This window comes from Lynx canadensis, chromosome B4 (genome assembly GCF_007474595.2).
Source record: "Lynx canadensis isolate LIC74 chromosome B4, mLynCan4.pri.v2, whole genome shotgun sequence".
Lineage (NCBI taxonomy): Eukaryota > Metazoa > Chordata > Mammalia > Carnivora > Felidae > Lynx > Lynx canadensis.
This window is the reverse complement of record NC_044309.1, coordinates 897,879-916,063: the sequence shown is the minus strand read 5'-3', so window position 1 is coordinate 916,063 and position 18,185 is coordinate 897,879. Positions and strand designations below refer to the sequence as shown.

Genomic DNA, 18,185 nt, shown 5'->3' with positions numbered 1-18,185 from the left:
CTGGAGACGCACAGATTCACCTATAATTCATCTGTCACATGGGCCAATGGTGACAGAAGGGAGAGGTTGAGAAACTTTGGGTGGTTCAGGATTTATTCATAGGCTTGGCACACCAGAAGACATGATGATCAAAAATATGGCCCTTAAAATACAAATGCCATGGGTTCTCAAAATAGTGGAAATGGAATCATTAATATTGAAGCACAAGAGAACCAAACAAACCAATTCTCCTAATTTCTGTTACTTCTGTGAGTTGTTACTACTCCTCTGGCCTTGCCCCCATTCCTAAATTGGATCTTTCATGACCTCAGATCAAGTCTGTCACTGTGAACACTACTGTCTTCAGAAAGCAGTCCAGGCTGCGGGCCTCCCACAAGGCAGTCACCGAGGACAGGGGCCTCCTTGTAGCCCTGCTACAGACTTGTCGCTGGCACAGCCCCCTCCCAACAGATGTTGGTCGAGTTCATGAACTAATCAGTTACATATTGTTATTTAGCCAGTTTCCATCTTCGCATTGGGACAGACCTCCAGCCCAGAGATGGTATGAGACTTGACACAGCTAGTTAATGGCAAACCACAGCTGGAATCCATGTCTGTTCATAACTATGCCAACACTTTTCCACCTTAAGATACTCCAGAGAGGGGGCTCGTCCTCTCCTGTGGAATGAGGCCAGGGCCCCGTGGGGTCTCATTGGACCATAAGGCTTCCTGTTCCCAAGTATTGGAGGAGTCTCTGGTTTATTAAAATCATCGGAGTCATTCAAGTTCCTGTTCCATTTATAGCCCAGCCATCAGATGAGCTGTGGTGGCCCTATTTCTGTCCCAAGCTCTTGGTGTCAGGGCTGGCTCCTTTGGGGTCATGGAACAGGATTTCCATTCCAGACTTGCACCACATAGCCCCAAGGATGGATGGCAGGTGGCTCAGAGCTAAAGTTTCCAACTGAGACGCATCCATTCAACACGTGTTTATTTCATACTAACATGCTGGGCACTGCTGTAGGCTCTGGGGCACAGAAGTGAGCAAATCAGAAGCCCACACAATGGAATACTACACAGCCATGAAAAAGAATAAAATCTTGCCATTAGAAACAACATGGATAGACCTAGAGGTTGTTAGGCTAAGTGAAGTAAGTCAGACAGAGAAGGAAAAATACCCTATGATTCCACTTATATCTGGAATCTAAAAAACAAAACAAGACAAAACGAAAAACAGAAAGAAGCTCATAAATACAGAGAACAAATAGGGGTCTGCCAGAGAGAGTTAGGAAATAGACGAACTAGGTGAAGGAGATTAAGAGGTGCGAACGTCCACTTATAAAATAAGGAAGTCAGGGGATGAAAAGTACATAGCATAGGGAATATCGTAGGGAAAAAAAATCCTGCAACTTTAATGAATTCACTTATCAGTTCTAATAGTTTTTTGGTGGAATCTTTAGGGTTTTCAATATGGAGTATCGTATCATCTGCAAAGAGTGAAAGTTTTGCTCCTTCCTTGCTGATGTGAATGCCTTAATTTCTCCATCTTGTCTGACTGCCGTGGCTGGGATTTCCACTACCACATTGAATAAAAGTGGTGAAAGTGGACATCCCTGTCTTGTTCCTGATCTCAGGGGAGAAGCTCTCAGCTTTTCACCACTGAGGATGATGTTAGCTGTGGGGTTGTCATACATGGCCTTTATTATATTCCGTCTATACTTTGTTGAGAGTATTTGTCGTGAATGGGTGTTGACTTTAAAGTTTTCGCTCTGTAACCATGGAGTACGATTTTAGTTGCAGATTGTTCACATATGGGTCACGTTAAGAAAGTTTCCTTCTATTCCCAGTTTATTGAGTGTTTCCATCATGAAAGGGCATTGAATTTTCTTAAATTCTTTTTCTGCATCCATTAAGATGATTATATATTTTTTTCACTTCCATTCTATTAATGTATCATATTCCACTGATTAATCTTCATACGTTGAACCATTCTTGCAATCCAGGAATAAATGCTTCTTGGTAATGGTGTGTGATCTTTCTAATGTGGGGTGAATTCAGTGTGCTAGTATTTTGTTGAGGAGTTTTGCATCAATATTCATAAGGGATGGTGGTCTATGGCTTTCTTGCAATGTCTGTGTCTGGTTTGGGTATCATGGTAATTTGATAACTTAATTTTTTAAATCCTTGCCTTTTAAAATAAATTCCAAGGATGGGGTGAATATACCTTTCTACATAATTAAATTTGGTATATTCTAGAACAGGTGCGGTTACCTGCCTAAATGTACTTACTAAAAAATATTTCCCATTCCTAGTTTTGTAACACCTGAGAATATCACTTCAATTATTTCGAGGGGTTTTAACATATCTTTCAAAAGTTTTCAAAACAAAGTTATACTTAATTCAGCTTAATTAAAGAAGTCCTTTTTGGGGTGTAATATTGCAAAAATTATACGATAAAGATAGATATCAAATTTCAAATTTCCTTTTGAGAAAATTGCTTCCCCTAAAACATTTCCTTTCATGGTTTTAAAGACACGTGTCATACATTTTGACACTTAAACCCAAATCTGAATACTTAGTTTACTTCAACCATTATGCAGAACTATTCCTTTTCTAAAAGGGTAAATTGCTTCTATTATACAGTTGCAAAATACCTGGGAAAAAAGTAATTTGCACCTCCATTCCTCTCTAAAGTGTATTCCTTTTGCATGTCTATGAACTTCATATAAATTTATGAAATTTTGTAGCATTTTCTGATATTACTATAGCCAGCCACGTTAGCTCTCTTGAAATTAGATTTTGCACGGTGGGTCTTTTTCTGTCCTTTTACTTTCAATCTATCTATGTCTTTAAGTTTAAAACATGCTGATGTAGATAGAAGATAGTTAGATTTGGTTTTCTCCCCGTCTAATGATTCTATTCAAATATTCAGACTATTTCTAGCTAATGTAATTCCTGACAAAGCTGGGGTTAAGTCTGCCATCTTGCTCTTTGTTTCCATTTGTTCTTTATTCTTTCTTTCCTCCCTTCTTTCCATCAATAAGTAATTGTTGGTATTTCATTTATTGTTTCTATTGGCTTTTTAGCTGTGTCTTTTTAAAAAATATCTTTTAATGGTAATTCTAGTGATTACAATACACACCTTCAGTTTATCACAGTCTACCGTAAGTTAATGTTCTAAAACTTCATATTCATTGTAAGAAACAATATAATATTCATTTATTCCTTAGCACATCGCGTTGTTGTTGTTTTACTTTTATGTGCATCATAACCCCCCAATATGCCATCATCACCATTATCATCATCGTCATCACTATTTCTTTATTTTTAAAAAATCTTGTAGTATTTTATTTGAATAAAGCCATTAAAATGGCCTGAAACAAAATGATCAGCATAAAAGGAAATTACATTTCTTGTCACTATATTTATACAAGAGGGAGCAGCAAGCAAGGGGCACATTTGGAAGTGCCTATAACACCGTTCGATCGACCCACGTTAAATACCATAAAAGTAGTCAGAATGCAGCGTCATATACATACCATTGAAAAGGAAAGGGGAACATTTACAGAGTTAAACTTTTGTATAACATGTGAGTTTTGATAGGCTATGTTTAAGTTAGCAAAAAGCCTTACAGTTTGTGTGAAATGGTCGTGTGCCCTAATCTCACCCACCACTAGATCAAGACACTGAAACTGAGAAGAGTTCCTTCCTTATTTACAGCTTTATTCTTGACATCCCTCTTTGAGACCAAAACGATTGTGGAGCTGACTCGTACCTGGAGTAATTACAAAATACCACGGTCATAACAACAAGAGCCAAAGGAAGTATCGACCATCGTTTTACTTTTCAACTTCTGAGGTCACCTACAACACAGTGCAAGAAAGCACAATTGTGCATTCACGAGTTGACTGTACCAACCTCTGTAAAAATTTAGGAACGAGCACATCCAAGTAAATGGATACTTCTTTATCTCACAGAGTAAAATCAAGCATTTTCTACTTTAAAATTATTTCTGTGTAAAACAAAGACAGAACTCTTGGAGGTCAAACAAGGAAAACAGATAGCAAGTGGAACGCACCGTTAAGTCATGAAACAAAGAAGAATCTGCAGTAGAAGTCAGGCAGTATAATCCACAACCTTTTTAGGGGAGTACTTATTGCCAGCAACCATCACATCTCTGGTAAGATCTCATTAAAAAAAAAAAGTCACAGGTTCTAAAAAGTTAATAATCCACTCTCTGAAATCAGATATAAAACTATGACCAACAGAAGATACACAGAGTAAACGGTTTTACTAAAAGCTGTTGACGTTTCCACCAGCAGTAACCATAGGGAGCTGGCTGGTTGTAACCACAGTGTCCATATCCATGGGGGTAGTAAGTTTCATGTCTATACTGCAGGTAACTGTTACCCCAGGATTGTCCATGCCACTGATTGGATCGAGTGTCAGTTTGCCACCCCCACCGGTTTGACCTCTAAACAGTCTATTACCTTGCAACTGATTACCTCTGTGTCTCTGGCTCCCAGCAGCTCGGCTGTTCTACTCCTCAACAATTGGAAGGAGACCCAGGAGGGCTCTTCAGGTATTCATGGTACTCTTTGCCATCTTCTGTGAATGTACTGGCAAACGTCTCTTCAAAATTTGGAACAGCTTCAGAAGGGTCTGTATTCCTGAAATTCCCAGCAACTTAAGGCAGCTTTACTGTTTAATGTTTATGTTGTTTCCATCTCCGGCCCACAGCGTGGCCAAAGGATCTCCCAGTACTTCACCTCTCCAAGGTAACGGAGCCACTCCCATTACTATTCTTTTTTTTTTTTTTTTAACATTTATTTATTTATTTTCGAAAGAGAGAGACAGAGACAGAGACAGAGACAGAGCACAAGCAGGGGAGGGGCAGAGAGAGGAGGGAGACACAGAATCCGAAGCAGATTCCAGGCTCTGAGCTGTCAGCACAGAGCCCGACTTGGGGCTCAAACCCATGAACCATGAGATCATGGCCTGAGCCGAAGTCGAATGCTCAACCACTGAGCCACTCAGGCGTCCCCCCCCCCCCCAATTACTATTCTTTTAAACAAATTTTTTAAATTTATGAAAAAATAATATTTTAAATTTACCTGTATATTGAATTTCCAGTACCTCTTGCAGATCCAGGTTCCATCTTGGATGCTTTCCCTTAAACCTTAAGAACTTCCTTAGCATTTCTTGTAGTGCAGGCCCATTGGTGCAAAATGTTGTGAGATCTTTTTTCTTCTAAAATGTCTTTATTTTTCCTTTATTTTGAAGAATATTTCCACTGGGTATAGAATTTAGGTTGCAAGGTTTTTGGTGTGTGTGTGTTTTTTTTAATTTGTAAGTAATTTTAGAATTTCAAAGATACTATTACATTGTCTTATGGCTTTCATTGTTTCTTTTTTTTAATAAAACTTTTTAATGTTTATTTATTTTTGAGAGAGAGACAGTGTGAGTGAAGGAGAGGGAGACACAGAATCCGAAGCAGGCTCCAGGCTCTGAGCTGTCAGCACAGAGCCTGATGCAGGGCTTGAACCCACAAACCATGAGATCATACCCGAGCCAAAGTTGGATGCTTAACCGACTGAGCCATCCAGGTGCCCCAGCTTTCATTGTTTCTGATGAGAAATCAGCTATCATTTTTTTTTTCAGCTGTCATTATAGAGTTATTCCCCTGAATGTAATGTGCAGTTTTTCTCTAGCTATATTTAAGTTTTACTCTTTTTGGTAATCTAACTATCATATGTCTAGGAGTGGTTTGTGTTTTTTCTGACTGGGATTCACTGAATTTCTCAGATCTGTGAGTTTGTGTCTTTCATCAATTAAAGAAAATCTTGTCCGTTATCTCTTTAAATATAGAAGAGACAGTTCTATACTTTATTACCTCTCTTTATTTTGCCCCATTCCTTCAATTCCTTAGAGTCCTAAGCTCCATTAACATGTATTTTTAACCAATTTATAGTTCCACACATCTTGGACATTCTTTTATTTTCCATTCTTTCCTCTCTAATTTGGATAATTTCTAACAAAGTATCTTCAAATTAGCTGATCCTTTCTCTTCTGTATCCACTATGCTGTTAAGTCTATCGAATTTTTCATTTCAGATATTGTATTATTTTTACTTCCAGAATTTTCCTTCTATTAATTTTTTTATAGTTCCCATTTCTCTGGTGAGAATTTTCATCTACTCACCTGTTCTGTCCATCTTTTCACATTTTTTTTCATAAATTGTTTTCTATATTTATAAAAAGTCTTAAAGTTTTAAAGTCTTTATCTGCTAATTCCAACATCTAGGTCATCTGTTGGTCTGCTTCTATTCACTTTTTTCTTGATTATGTCTCATATTTCTTGGCATATCTAGTGGTTTTTCACTGTATACTTGACATTGTGGATGACACACTGTAGAAACTCTGGATTGTGTTACCTTTCTCTATAAAGAGCAGACATTTGCTTATTATTCTGGTAGGCAGTTAAATTTGTGGCAGATTACTTTGATCCTTTGGAAGGCTGGCTTTAATCTTTGTTAAGACAGCTCTGCTTTGGGTTGCCTGGGAGGCTCAGTTGGTTAAGCATTTTACTTTTGACTCAGGCTCAGGTCATGATCTCATGTTTCCTGAGTTTGAGCCCCATGTCAGGCTCTGCGCTGACAGTGCAGAGCCTGCTTGGGATTCTCTGTCTCCCTCTCTCTCTGCCGCACACACTCTCTCTCTCAAAACTAAATAAACTTAAAAAAAAACCAAACAGGTCTGCTTCGGTTTTCTTCTTTGCTCCAGAGTATACTCTCCTGTATCATGCATATTTAAAAGTTTTCATATATTATGACATATTTAAAACTTTTCTATCTGGGGAGAGACTGCCCCTTCCGGGGCCAGCCAATTGTTAAGATGCCAAAAAGCTCATCGGGAAGCATGCCTCTGATCTGCAAACTAACCAGTCTGGAGCCAGAACTCCCCTATCTGGCCCCTGCACCCGGGAGGCAGTATTCTTCTGTCTTCGTTTCAGAGCCAGGGACATACCCTACAGCTTAGGGCCTGATGGAATTATTCAACCAGGCCAGTCCTAGGCTGTCTGCCCTGCCATCTTGCCTGTCTTTCCTACAGAAATCCCAGTAAAGGTCTCGATTTCCACTTTCCCCTTACTCCTGATGATTCTGGTGCTTCCTCATGTGGCCCGCATGGCATTGTGCCTCCCATTTCTGGGACCCACGAGCGTAGAAAACTTGTTCTTTCCTGAATCTCTCCTGCATGTCCTCTCGTGGCTGCACCTCAGGGAGCATCACAGAAAAGGACACAGAAGACTCTTAGCCTGAAATGTGACCAATACCCCCAGGGGTGTCCCTTCTGGGAAAGCCACAGTGTCTCTCAAGCCCTTCGCACTCGATGGAAATCGAACTCCAAACTGTCTCCAGCACTGGGCAGCCCGGGACCTCCTCAGCTATTCAGCTTTCCAGCTGCTGATTTCTGGGTGCGGGGGTGGGGGGGTGTAGTTAAGAGGCACACACGTGTAGCTAAGAGCCAGCCAAGACTGTGAAATGTCTTTGCGCAAACTCAGGTGAGAGGTCCAGTCTGGTGCATCCCTCCCTTCTGGGATTTTCTCTTCAGTTTCCAGCCCTCTGGTAGCATCAACCTCCAAATTCTCTCTCTTTATCTTGGTAAAATCGCCACATTTTGCTTGACCCTAGTGTCACGAGCCCTGAGGGGGCTGGGATGTGCTGTCGCGGAGAAGTCAGATGAATGTGGCTAAATGGTATCCGCTGGTTTGCTTCCTTTATTTCAACGATTGTGTCCTTCCAGCTTCTGTCCGCTTCTACTCGCTGCTGCTGCCTTCACACTATTGTTCTTCATATTTGATATAGAGTTTATCATTGTTATTAGCAGGAGGGTTTGTCCAACCGAGGCAACTCCGCCATGGCCGAAAACAGATTTTCCAAAATATTTTCCTGATGCGCAAATGAGTCCACATCAAATGATGTGGAATCAAAATCAGAAATCCTTACAAATTGAGAAAGCCATATTTTCTCACTGTTGTTGTAAAATAATTTTGGTCACCTCTACTTCCTAGTATCCGTAAATTACAGAACTCTAATAGTTGTAATTGAGTGGACACTCTGTACTTGGAGAGCAATGGAGCAGAGTGATCGGTTCCTCGCACACACCCTCCCTTCCCTGTGTTTAATGGGCGTAGCATCACACAGAACTCCTAGTGGTTCACTTGAGCGACAAAAACAATTTCTATAAGCTTGTCGGGGAAAGAAAAGTTACTTTTCGACACTTTGATATTGGAACCAATATTTAAACTGATGGGATTCCTTACGTTGTCAATAAAATGACAGATAGTTAAAATGAAAGAACCAATTTCTGCTCCCAAAGCTCGCTCAAATCATGTTTTCCTCAACGATGGCTGGGCTCGAGCAGCTTCCAGAGACCTGGGTGTGGACGCTGCGTGGGCGGCAGAGCGCCTCTGCGCACACACAGGCCACCGTACTCGGTTTCTGAAAACACCCGCTTCATCTGACATGGAGCAGAGTGTCACCGGAGGACAGTCGAGCCAAACCCAACACTGGAGCTCTGACACATCCGGTAATAAAACGTTTAGCTTGGCTTGGAAATGCTACTTGCAATGTTTCCACTCCTTCTCAATCTCCATCTTTCATTTCCTTCGTCCCTGATTCTTCCACTGGTACTTGCAGTTTTCACACAGAGTTTCTTCTCTCTTGATGCCCAGTACAGTCTGATAGTTACCATTAAACAACAACAACAACAACAACAAAATGGGATACCTGGGTGGCTCAGTCGGTTGAGTGTCCAACTCCTGGTTTACGGCTCAGATCGTGATCTCGTGGTTCGTGAGATCGAGTCCCACGTCAGGCTCTGTGGTGACAGCTTGGCCCCTGCCTGGGACTCTCCCTCTCTCTCTGCCCCTCCCCTACCCGCTTGCTCTCTCTCTCTTTCTCAAAATAAATAAATCATCATGGAAAAAATAAAAACATAATAGAAAAATAAAAAACCACAAAGGAAAGGAAAACACATTCATCGGACTTCAAGGGAGAAACAAAGCACAGCACCTCTGAGAACAATCCAAGCCGACGCAGCTGTCTTTTCCTCTGAAAATGCGCTCTGTCACCTGCTCTAGGAGGCGGACCAAGACCAACAGGACGGCTGTGATGCAGTGCAGAGTGCTTGCGGACAGAAGTCCTGCCGCTGCTTTCCAAGGACCGGTGCAAACACAGCCGCTTGGAATCTCCATCCTGCTCCCACTCTGAGCCAGGGACCCCATGGATTCACAGAATCGCAGTACCCCGGATCTGGAAGGGACGGAAGGGATTACTTAATCCAATTTGTACCTATCATTGTGAGATTCTCCTTCAAAATACCCTTGAAGGACAGCTCTCAAGTTCCCACCTGTGACCAGAGTCCATGGTTTCTCACCTCAGCCCACCCCACCTCTGGACAGTGTCAGTGGCTAGAAATTTCTTTCTGGCATTAACTAAAATCCTCATTTCAGGACTGGTACTCATTGGCCCTTGCCCTCTACAAATCTACAGTTACCTAACAGTAAATATAGACAGGCGAGAGATTGCACTTTCTTTCTGTAAGTCAACTTAGACTTACATCCAAGTCTCCCTCTGGTAGTGTCCACGGCAACATTCTGTCCCAGTGGTTATAAAATTCCCGGCCAACACCCGATGACCCCAGGGCAATGAGGAGTTCCCAGGGGCCTACGCAGAGCCAAATATTCAGGGACATTCTTATTTCAGTCCTTTCGTGTGTGCTCGTTGCCAGTGGAATGCTCAGGGTCCCGTTGGGGCCGTTGTGGGTGCGGCTGCTCGGCCATCCCAGGTCCTGCCACCTCCCAGGGCACCTTCATGGAGGGGGGCAGGTTAGTAACACGAGGCAGGTCACCTACACCTGTTCTATTCCTCCCAGGATATCTTTTCCTCCTAATTCTTTTTTTTTTTTTTTAGTTTATTTATTTATTTTCAGTGAGAGAGAGAGAGAGAGAGAGAGAGAGAGAGAGACAGCAGAGGAGGGGCATAGAGAGAGAGAGAGGGAGAGAGAGAATCCAAAGCAGGCTCCATGCTGTCAGCACAGAGCCCAATGTAGGGCTCGAACTCATGAACCGTGAGATCACGACCTGAGTCTGAACCAAGAGTTGGACGCTTAATCGACTGAGCCACCCAGGTGCCCCTCTCCTAAAAGTACCTACTTCTTGAAAGTACCACTCCTGTCTACCCTACCACAGGAAACTGTTGAATTCCTTACCAGCTTCCATAAAAGTCAGGGAGGGCCCTTGTCATCCAGCCTCCTGGCACAGCCCCAGGCAATGAAATTCCACTTGCACACTTGCCTGAAGTGTGGCGGGGCAGCAGGGAGGCCGGAGAGGAAGGTAAACACAGAGGCCCAAACACAAGTTTTAACTGCCACACGAAGCACAAATAAATCCTTTTCTCCATTTCCTTCCGAGTATTTGTCACTACCTATCACGTTTGCCTCAAATGCTACCACCCAGTTCAGAAACCATTCCTGGTGCCTTCACTGATTCCCCCAAAACAGAGTTTCCAACTTTTCCATCCCTGTCTCAACCTGCTACCACTTGTCACGCCTTTTAACGTATGGTGCCAACACCCGTGGAGCGCAGGCGTGGTGTGGCCCAGGATGCGAATCGCGGAGCCGGGCGAGCGCGCCCTCTGGACGACACACGGTAATTGCGTGACAGTGCGTCCGTCCCCCACCCACCTTGTGCGGTCGCCCCTCGAGACTGCAGCCAACACGCAACTGCACACTCTCTTCCAGCACCTTCTCCGGGGTGTCGCTTGGAGCGGCCCCCCGTGAAGCTCTCCTCCGTGGCTGCCTCGCTTCTGAGAGAAGCCGTCTCCGTCCCTTCGGTTTGTCGGCCGCGCTCCTGGGATCCCAAGGAGTTTCAGCATTTCGGAAATCACCAAAAGCGGGTGGAGCTGTCAGACGCCAGGCTTTGAGGGGGCTCGGCCTCTCCACCTTCCGTGACTTGTCTCTGTGTTTGTTTGATTGGAAGCAACTCGGTAAAACCTTCTCTCTGCGTCCACAGTTGAGATGCCCACGTGGGGCTAAACCCTATCAGTTTGGGGCTAATTGGAGGAAAGGCCGATGGAATTAGCGGGAAGTCGAGTACCTTAACCAAAATTTGCTAATAGAGGGTTGCCAAGGAGAACAAAATTCTTTGGAAACTTTCTAAGAACTATTTTAATTAGCATACAAATTGTTCGTCTGGCATCGCTATAATGTTTGGCCTCAATTTGCTCTCAAGTAACAGGACTTGCTTTAGAAAGCCTTTTTATTAGCTTGAAGCTACACTACGGCTGGAGCCCGTATGGTTACTACAAATTACCAGGTTCCACATTAATGAAGCGTTCGTGCCTGAGGATTATAGGGTCTTGGAGACAGAGAAGATCTCCGTGGATATTGAATCTAAATTTCTCCCCGTTGCTAAAAGCCTCTGCTTGAATATTTTTCCTGAGCGCTATGAGCATATATTACACGATATATGGAAGGAAGGGGGGAGAGAGAGGAAGAGGGAGAAATGTTTTTATTTTTGATTGAGTCAAAATCCTCCTCGGGTCGATTTCCACCTCCCTGCTTCAGCCCTGCGCTGGGAAACACCGCACAAGAAGACACAGCCCGCTCTTCTGAGAACTTTTCACCACAGGCTCGGCAGAGCCGGGTACCTGGGCCAGCAGGCGTAGCCTCCGCCCTCTCGCTAACCACCGTGGCCTCTGTCCTTCCTGGGAGGCACCCCCCACCCCCAGTGCTCGGGGGCCAGGGAGCACCTGTGGAGAGCGGCGGACCAGTGTCTGCACCCCATCCCCACGTGACCTCCATGGGGAGTACTGTGTGCAGCTCACCCCACGCAGGGCTCGGACCGTGCAGGTGACCAGTAACTACCTCATTATCTCTGCCCCCTCCCTTCCCAATCAACATGGGGACGGGGTGCCTCCATAGAACACCCAGACATTCTTTCTCCCCGAGAAGGTGTGTCGCGGAGAAGCACAGGCTGCCGAGAGACGCCCATGGGCTGGGGGGGTTCTTCTCCGCCTCCCTGGCCCACAGGAAATCTCTGCCCTCAACCGGGTTCTTAATCTTGGCGGCACATAGAATCACTCAGGGGCTTTAAACACGGTGATGTCCAGGCCACGCCGGGACCGGTGAGGCTGATTCACCCAATTTGGCCCTGAAAAAGCACTTATCGTGCTACCTCTCGCTTCCTTTGTTTCAGGCATTATCCACTGACTTTCATTTTGTGTGCTGGGATTTTGGCTGTTCATTGCATGTGCACACGCATGCACACACACAGGCGCACACACATGAGCACACATGCACACACACACACAGGCACCGGCACACATGTGCACATAGGAGCACGCACAGGCACACACGCACACACAGGTGCACACACGAGCACACACAGGCACGCACACAGGCACACGCAGGCATGCACACAGGCACACACAGATGCGCACATGTGCACACACAGGTGCATGCACAAGCACACACAGGTGCCCACACATGCACACGTGCACACACAGGCACACAAGCGCACACACATGCTCACACAGGTGCACACACAAGCACACGTGCACACGAGCACACACACACACACATGCACACACGAGCACACACGCATATGAGCACACATGCCCCAGCCATGAGTTCTCAACGTGCTCCCTCCTAAATATTTGGTTCTTTGCCTTCTCTCTGTGTAAACACTATCCACATGGAAAACTACGACTCCATTTCCTTTCTTGCACATTTTTTCTCCCCAAAGTGAGTAACTGTCTTGGTCTTTCAGTTGTTCAACCTTCCGCGCACTCGTCATGAACTCACTGCACGCTCCACCGTGAGCACAGCCGTCTCCCTCACGGGCACAGACACACCTGGCCTTCGCTGTCTCACCTTCTCTGTGCTGAGGTCCCGCAGGCCTCGGTCCTCCTGCCCCTGTCTGCACGACTGTACCCAGGGCCCACCCAGGAGTCGCGGCATGGCTTCTTGTCAACTGCGTCAGGTTCCTCGTTCCAGATCCCGGGTGCTGTGCTTCCTGTTTACTCCCATCCCTCCCCTGGCTTCCTGAGGGAGTGCATGCGAGGTCAGGGCGTGGAGACCCTCCACGTCTGCAGATCTCGATAGTGACGGGTCTGGATGCAAAGTGCCCTCAGAGTGCTGGGGCCTCGTGCACGACCTCCTGACGCCCAGGGCTGTAGTGGGTGGCATCATGTCGCAGCAGGCACTCAGGCCCCAGCCGGAGTTCCCCAACGCCTGCAGGTGCCCCTCACCCCTCCGGATGGACCTGTTCCCCGTTTTGGCCGGGACTCCTTTTCCTGAGAACTCTCGCCAGTCCCCGCAGCACGAGTGTGTCCTGTTACCTCGCTCTTTCTCACCCTTTTCCTCTTCGGATTTTGAGAATTTAAAAAAATTCACCTTCCAACAATTCTGCTGCCGAGCTCGGCATTTATCCTATTGGAGGTTCTTTGTTTTGTTTTGTTTTGTTTTGTTTTACAAAAGCTTTCCCCCCTTTTCATGCCTTTCCGGGTGCTCCTTTTTAAGGCATTCTGTTCTTGTTTCATGAGTGCGATATCTACTCTCCTCTCTCTGAGGATACGAATTCAAGCATTTTCATTTCTTCCCCCTGCATTGTGTCTATTTTCTCTGGATGTTTGTGTCTTTCTCCTCCTTGTTCTGGTGTCTGAATTCGATGTTGGGTGCTCTCCTCCAGAGTCTGATAGTTCTGGGCCGTCCACTCATAAGAGCAGGGCTGGTGGGCTGTTGGTAGCTCCGTGTGCGTGGTCACCATCGGATGGACCGCTGAGGAGGTGCCACGGGCCCTCACTTAGAAACTGTGGACATTTCTCACATCTTGTGAGGATGACACAGTCCTGAGGCCGCTCACTTAACCCACTCCGGGAGAGACCTTCTCTGTGACCCCAACCAGGCAGCAAGCCTTCTCCAGGCCTCAGCTGCCTTCCTGCGACAGGTGGAGGGAAGGGACCTCAAGTTTCCCAGGAGCCTTTTGCTTTGAGGCCGACCTGGTCCCTGCCTTCCTGGGCCCCTGCCGCCGTCCGCTTCCGTGCCATTCCGGTGCTGTGGTGTGAGTGCTTGCCTGCTGGCCTCCCTCGCAGCGTCAGCTGTTCTGGGCCTGAGGAACCCGTCACCACTCCTCAGTCTGTTTCCCGGCCTCCACAGCCTCCTTGCTCTGGCTTCCTGTCCCCTTTCTCTGTAGGGACCTGCACCACATTCTTCTCGCCCCTTTTCCTCCCCCTCCTCCTTCTCTCCCTCTCTGCCTCCTGTCATCTGAAGATTCAGACAGGAGCACAGGAAAAACCGAGCCTTCACGTCAAGGAAGCCCCTGGGCTCCTTTCCACTCTTCAAACAACGCTATGCTCCAAGCTCGGGGTGAGTCACGAAGTCCACAGATCCACACCGAGGCCTGACAGTTGTCGCCCAGCGCACACCCCCTCCTCACCGCCAGGGCCAAGAGCCTAGCAGCCCCCGCACAAGCATGTGCTGAACACCCGGCTGAATCAACAGCGGCCTCATCCGTGGTCTCCTCCCCGGCAGCTGCTTAGTGGAGAAATGGCCCCAAATGACATAGTTTTAACTTGTTCTTCTTTAGTTTTCTTTTGCTTACACACGAGTGTCTGTAATTTGCTAATTCCCTCAAATCTTCTGCTGCATTTTTGGTCCCTTGGATTAGATTATAAGCTGTTTGAGAATGTGGGCTGTCTTAGAATTACAGAATCGGGGTGCCTGGGTGGCTCAGTCGGTTAAACGTCTGACTTCGGCTCAGGTCATGATCTCATGGCTCATGAGTTCGAGCCCCGCATCGGGCTCTGTGCTGACAGCTCCGAGCCTGGAGCCTGCTTCAGATTCTGTGTCTCCCTCTCCCTCTGACCCTCCCCTGCTCACACTCTGTGTGTGTGTCTCTGTCCATCCCCTGCTTGTGCTCCCCCCCCACCCTGAAATAATAAATAAATTTTATTTAAAAAAAAACCTAATGAAATCCAGGCTTGTGGACAAGTTTATAAATATGGGCATCTACATTTTATATTCCGTAGAGCTTCAATGAGACTTAGCACCATTGTCCCCCATGCTATCATTCTGCCCATCTTTTCTTCTTTGTCAGGTGAATTCGTGAACTCCTGGAGGATGGGGACGATGACACATTCATTTTTAAATTTCCTAAGTTTCTTTCCAGATGCCAGAGGAATTATGAAATTTTCATACATCCAAGAGTCACCTGGAGAGCCCATAACACGTGCAAACCCCCAGAGCCCTTTGCAGGTGATTCTGATTCTGTGTGTCTGAGGCAGGGCCTAGTGATGTGCATTTTATCCAGCTCCCCAGGAATCCAGGACGGGTGGTCCTCCGAGCACACACTCATGCTGAGAAATGCAAACCCGGGGAATAAGGGGCGTGTGGCGAAAATGAATGAAGAAGGAGAAGGGGGCAGGTGAGAGAGGCAGGCTCACTTCTGATTCCAGATCTCTCAGAACTCGGCCGCCTTCCCATCCTTGCCCCACTCACAACGTTTGTGTTCATTTCCCTTCAGGAGATGAAAAGGACACCTAAAGCCCTCTGGAGGTGCAAAGCTCAGATCTGCCAGGTTGGAAGGGGAACGGCTTTTCCCGGGAGACTCGGAATTAAACTGACAAAAAACAGATGAGCCAAAGAAGAGAAGAGTTTCTTTAGGCCTGCAACGTGCACACCTGGGGAGGTTTGGTGAGGAGGAGCTCACGGAGGGGGGGTGCTTGTGTGCCCGACTTAGTAGGAAAGGGAGGGGAGGAAGGCCTCCAGTGGGAAGAGCAAACAGGTTTCTTTAGGAAAGACAGATCGTTTTTAGGAAAACAAACAGGAGATAAGAAGTCTGAGATAATGTTCATCTATGCAGGTGTGAGTGGTCTTTCTGTCTTCTTCATGGCCACGCCACGAGACTCTCCCGGACAGGATTTTCCGTAGGTTTACCCCTGATCTCTCTGCTGGGATTAGTAGTCCCCCCCACCCCCGCCCCCAGGGGGAAGTCATTTTCCCAGAAGTTGCTGCTTTTTGTCAGGGAAGGCAAGCTTTGAGGAGGCTTCTTTCTATATCCATTAGATCGAATGTCTTGAGTTTAAAATAATCTTCATACTGGGGGAGCCTGGGTGCTCAGGTTGTGATCTCACGGTTTGTGAGTTCGAGCCCCTCATGGGACTCTGTGCTGACAGCTCAGAGCCTGGAGCGTGCTTCGGATTCTGTCTCCCTCTCTCTGTCCCTCCCCTGCTCACGCTCGGTCTCTCTGTATCTCAAAAATAAACATTAAAAAAATTTTTAAGTCACCTTCAGACTAATTCTGGGGTTCTGAGTGGTTCCCCAACAGTCTCGAGCTCCTTCCTGTTTTTTTTTTTTAATGTTTATTTATTTTTGAGAGAGACACAGAGTGTGAGCTGAGAAGGAGCAGAGAGAGAGAGGGAGACACAGAATCCCAAGCAGGCTCCAGGCTCTGAGCTGTCAGCACAGAGCCCGACATGGGGCTCGAACCCACGAACCGTGAGATCATGACCTGAGCTGAAGTCCGGCGCCCAACCGACCGAGCCACCCAGGTGCCCCAAGCTCCTTCCTGGTTTTAAATTTTTTTTTTTAACGTTTATTTATTTTTGAGACAGAGAGAGACAGAGCATGAACAGGGGAGGGGCAGAGAGAGAGGGAGACACAGAATCTGAAACAGGCTCCAGGCTCTGAGCGGTCAGCACAGAGCCCGATGCGGGGCTCGAACTCACGGACTGTAAGATCCTGACCTGAGCTGAAGTCGGCCGCTTAACCGACTGAGCCACCCAAGCACCCCATCCTTCCTGGTTTTAAAAAGAAAGTAAAAAAGTGGACACCTGTCGAGAGTAGAATTATCTTCCGACGGCAGCTCAGTGGCTAGCAGTAAATGTAGTCCAATCCATGCTCCCCAGAAAAGATGTTCATTTGTTACCAGTCAGCTCTAAAGCTACCAGAGCACCGGGTTTCACTGCAGGTATGATGGTTGGCAAAAGTGAACTGAGTTGTCCTGAAGAGTAAAGCTGTAATATAACAACGAAAGTGCGTGAGAAAATGAGCTCACCCAGGTGAGCAAGGACACTGCTTTCTTGGTGGGGAAATTGTTATGCCTTGTCAGAGGATAATTAGTTACTTAAAAGCCAGTTTTCTGCCTTAAAGAGAGGAAGTTTCCGTATGATTATCCCTGGGCAGGGTCGGTTTCCCACCTACCTTATCTTTAGTATCTTCCTTTTTTTTATTAAAAATTTTTTTAGCGTTTATTTATTTTTGAGACAGAGAGAGACAGAGACAGAGAGACAGAGTGACAGTGGGGGAGGGGCAGAGAGGGAGACACAGAATCCTAAGCAGCTCCAGGCTCTGCGCTGTCAGCACAGAGCCCGACGTGGGGCTTGAATCCATGAACCATGAGATCATGACCCGAACCAAAGTCGGATGCTTAACCACTGAGCCGCCCAGGCACCATCTTTTAATCCCTTCCTAAGTTCCCTCCGTGCAGAAATACAACACAAGGCTTTCAGACATGTAAGTGTCAATTCAACCTAGAGACACCCTGTTGGGCAGGTACAACTGATCTCCATTTGCAGAGGAGCCTGGAAAAACGGAGGATAAACTTCCTTTTATTTTCAGTGAAGAAAAGGCCCTGATCCGGTGCAAGCATCGATTCTATCTGTGGTTCTCGAAGTTCCATTACTTTGGGGCCGCGTCTTTGGTCAGCATTGGCCAAGACTATCACAGGACCGCTGCTGCCAGAGGCCTGGGACTTTAGGGATGAAATGAGAGGCCTCGCCAAGGCCCAGGGTGCCAGGGAAGGACGGCAGCGAGAGCCGGACAGGAAGAGCTGAGGATGGTTCGTGCATCACACGTCCATCAGGGCAGACCCGAAGGAGCCCCTGGACGGTAGACGGGCTGCAGAGGGAAAGCCAGCGCGTCAGGATGGGGACGAGGCGCTCTACGCTCTGTGAAGCCGGCCTTCTTCCCCTCGGGTCTCAGATCTCCCCTCAGGCTGCAGGGTTACATGTGGCCTCGAGGAGGATGGGGTCTCAGGGAGCCACTTGCCGGACAGGTATTTCCAGAGGCGCAGGGAACAAATCACCACACGCTCGCTCTCCATGGTGGAACGGTAAGAAAAATCAGGGAAGGGAAGAATGAGAAGAA

The 18,185-nt window shown here is 46.6% G+C and overlaps 1 pseudogene; it reads right to left on the bottom strand.

Annotated features, from left to right (window-relative positions):
* Positions 1 to 4,147: 4,147 nt before the first annotated feature.
* On the bottom strand, positions 4,148 to 12,998 carry LOC115518046 (annotated as a pseudogene).
* Between the last annotated feature and the right edge of the window lie 5,187 nt (positions 12,999 to 18,185).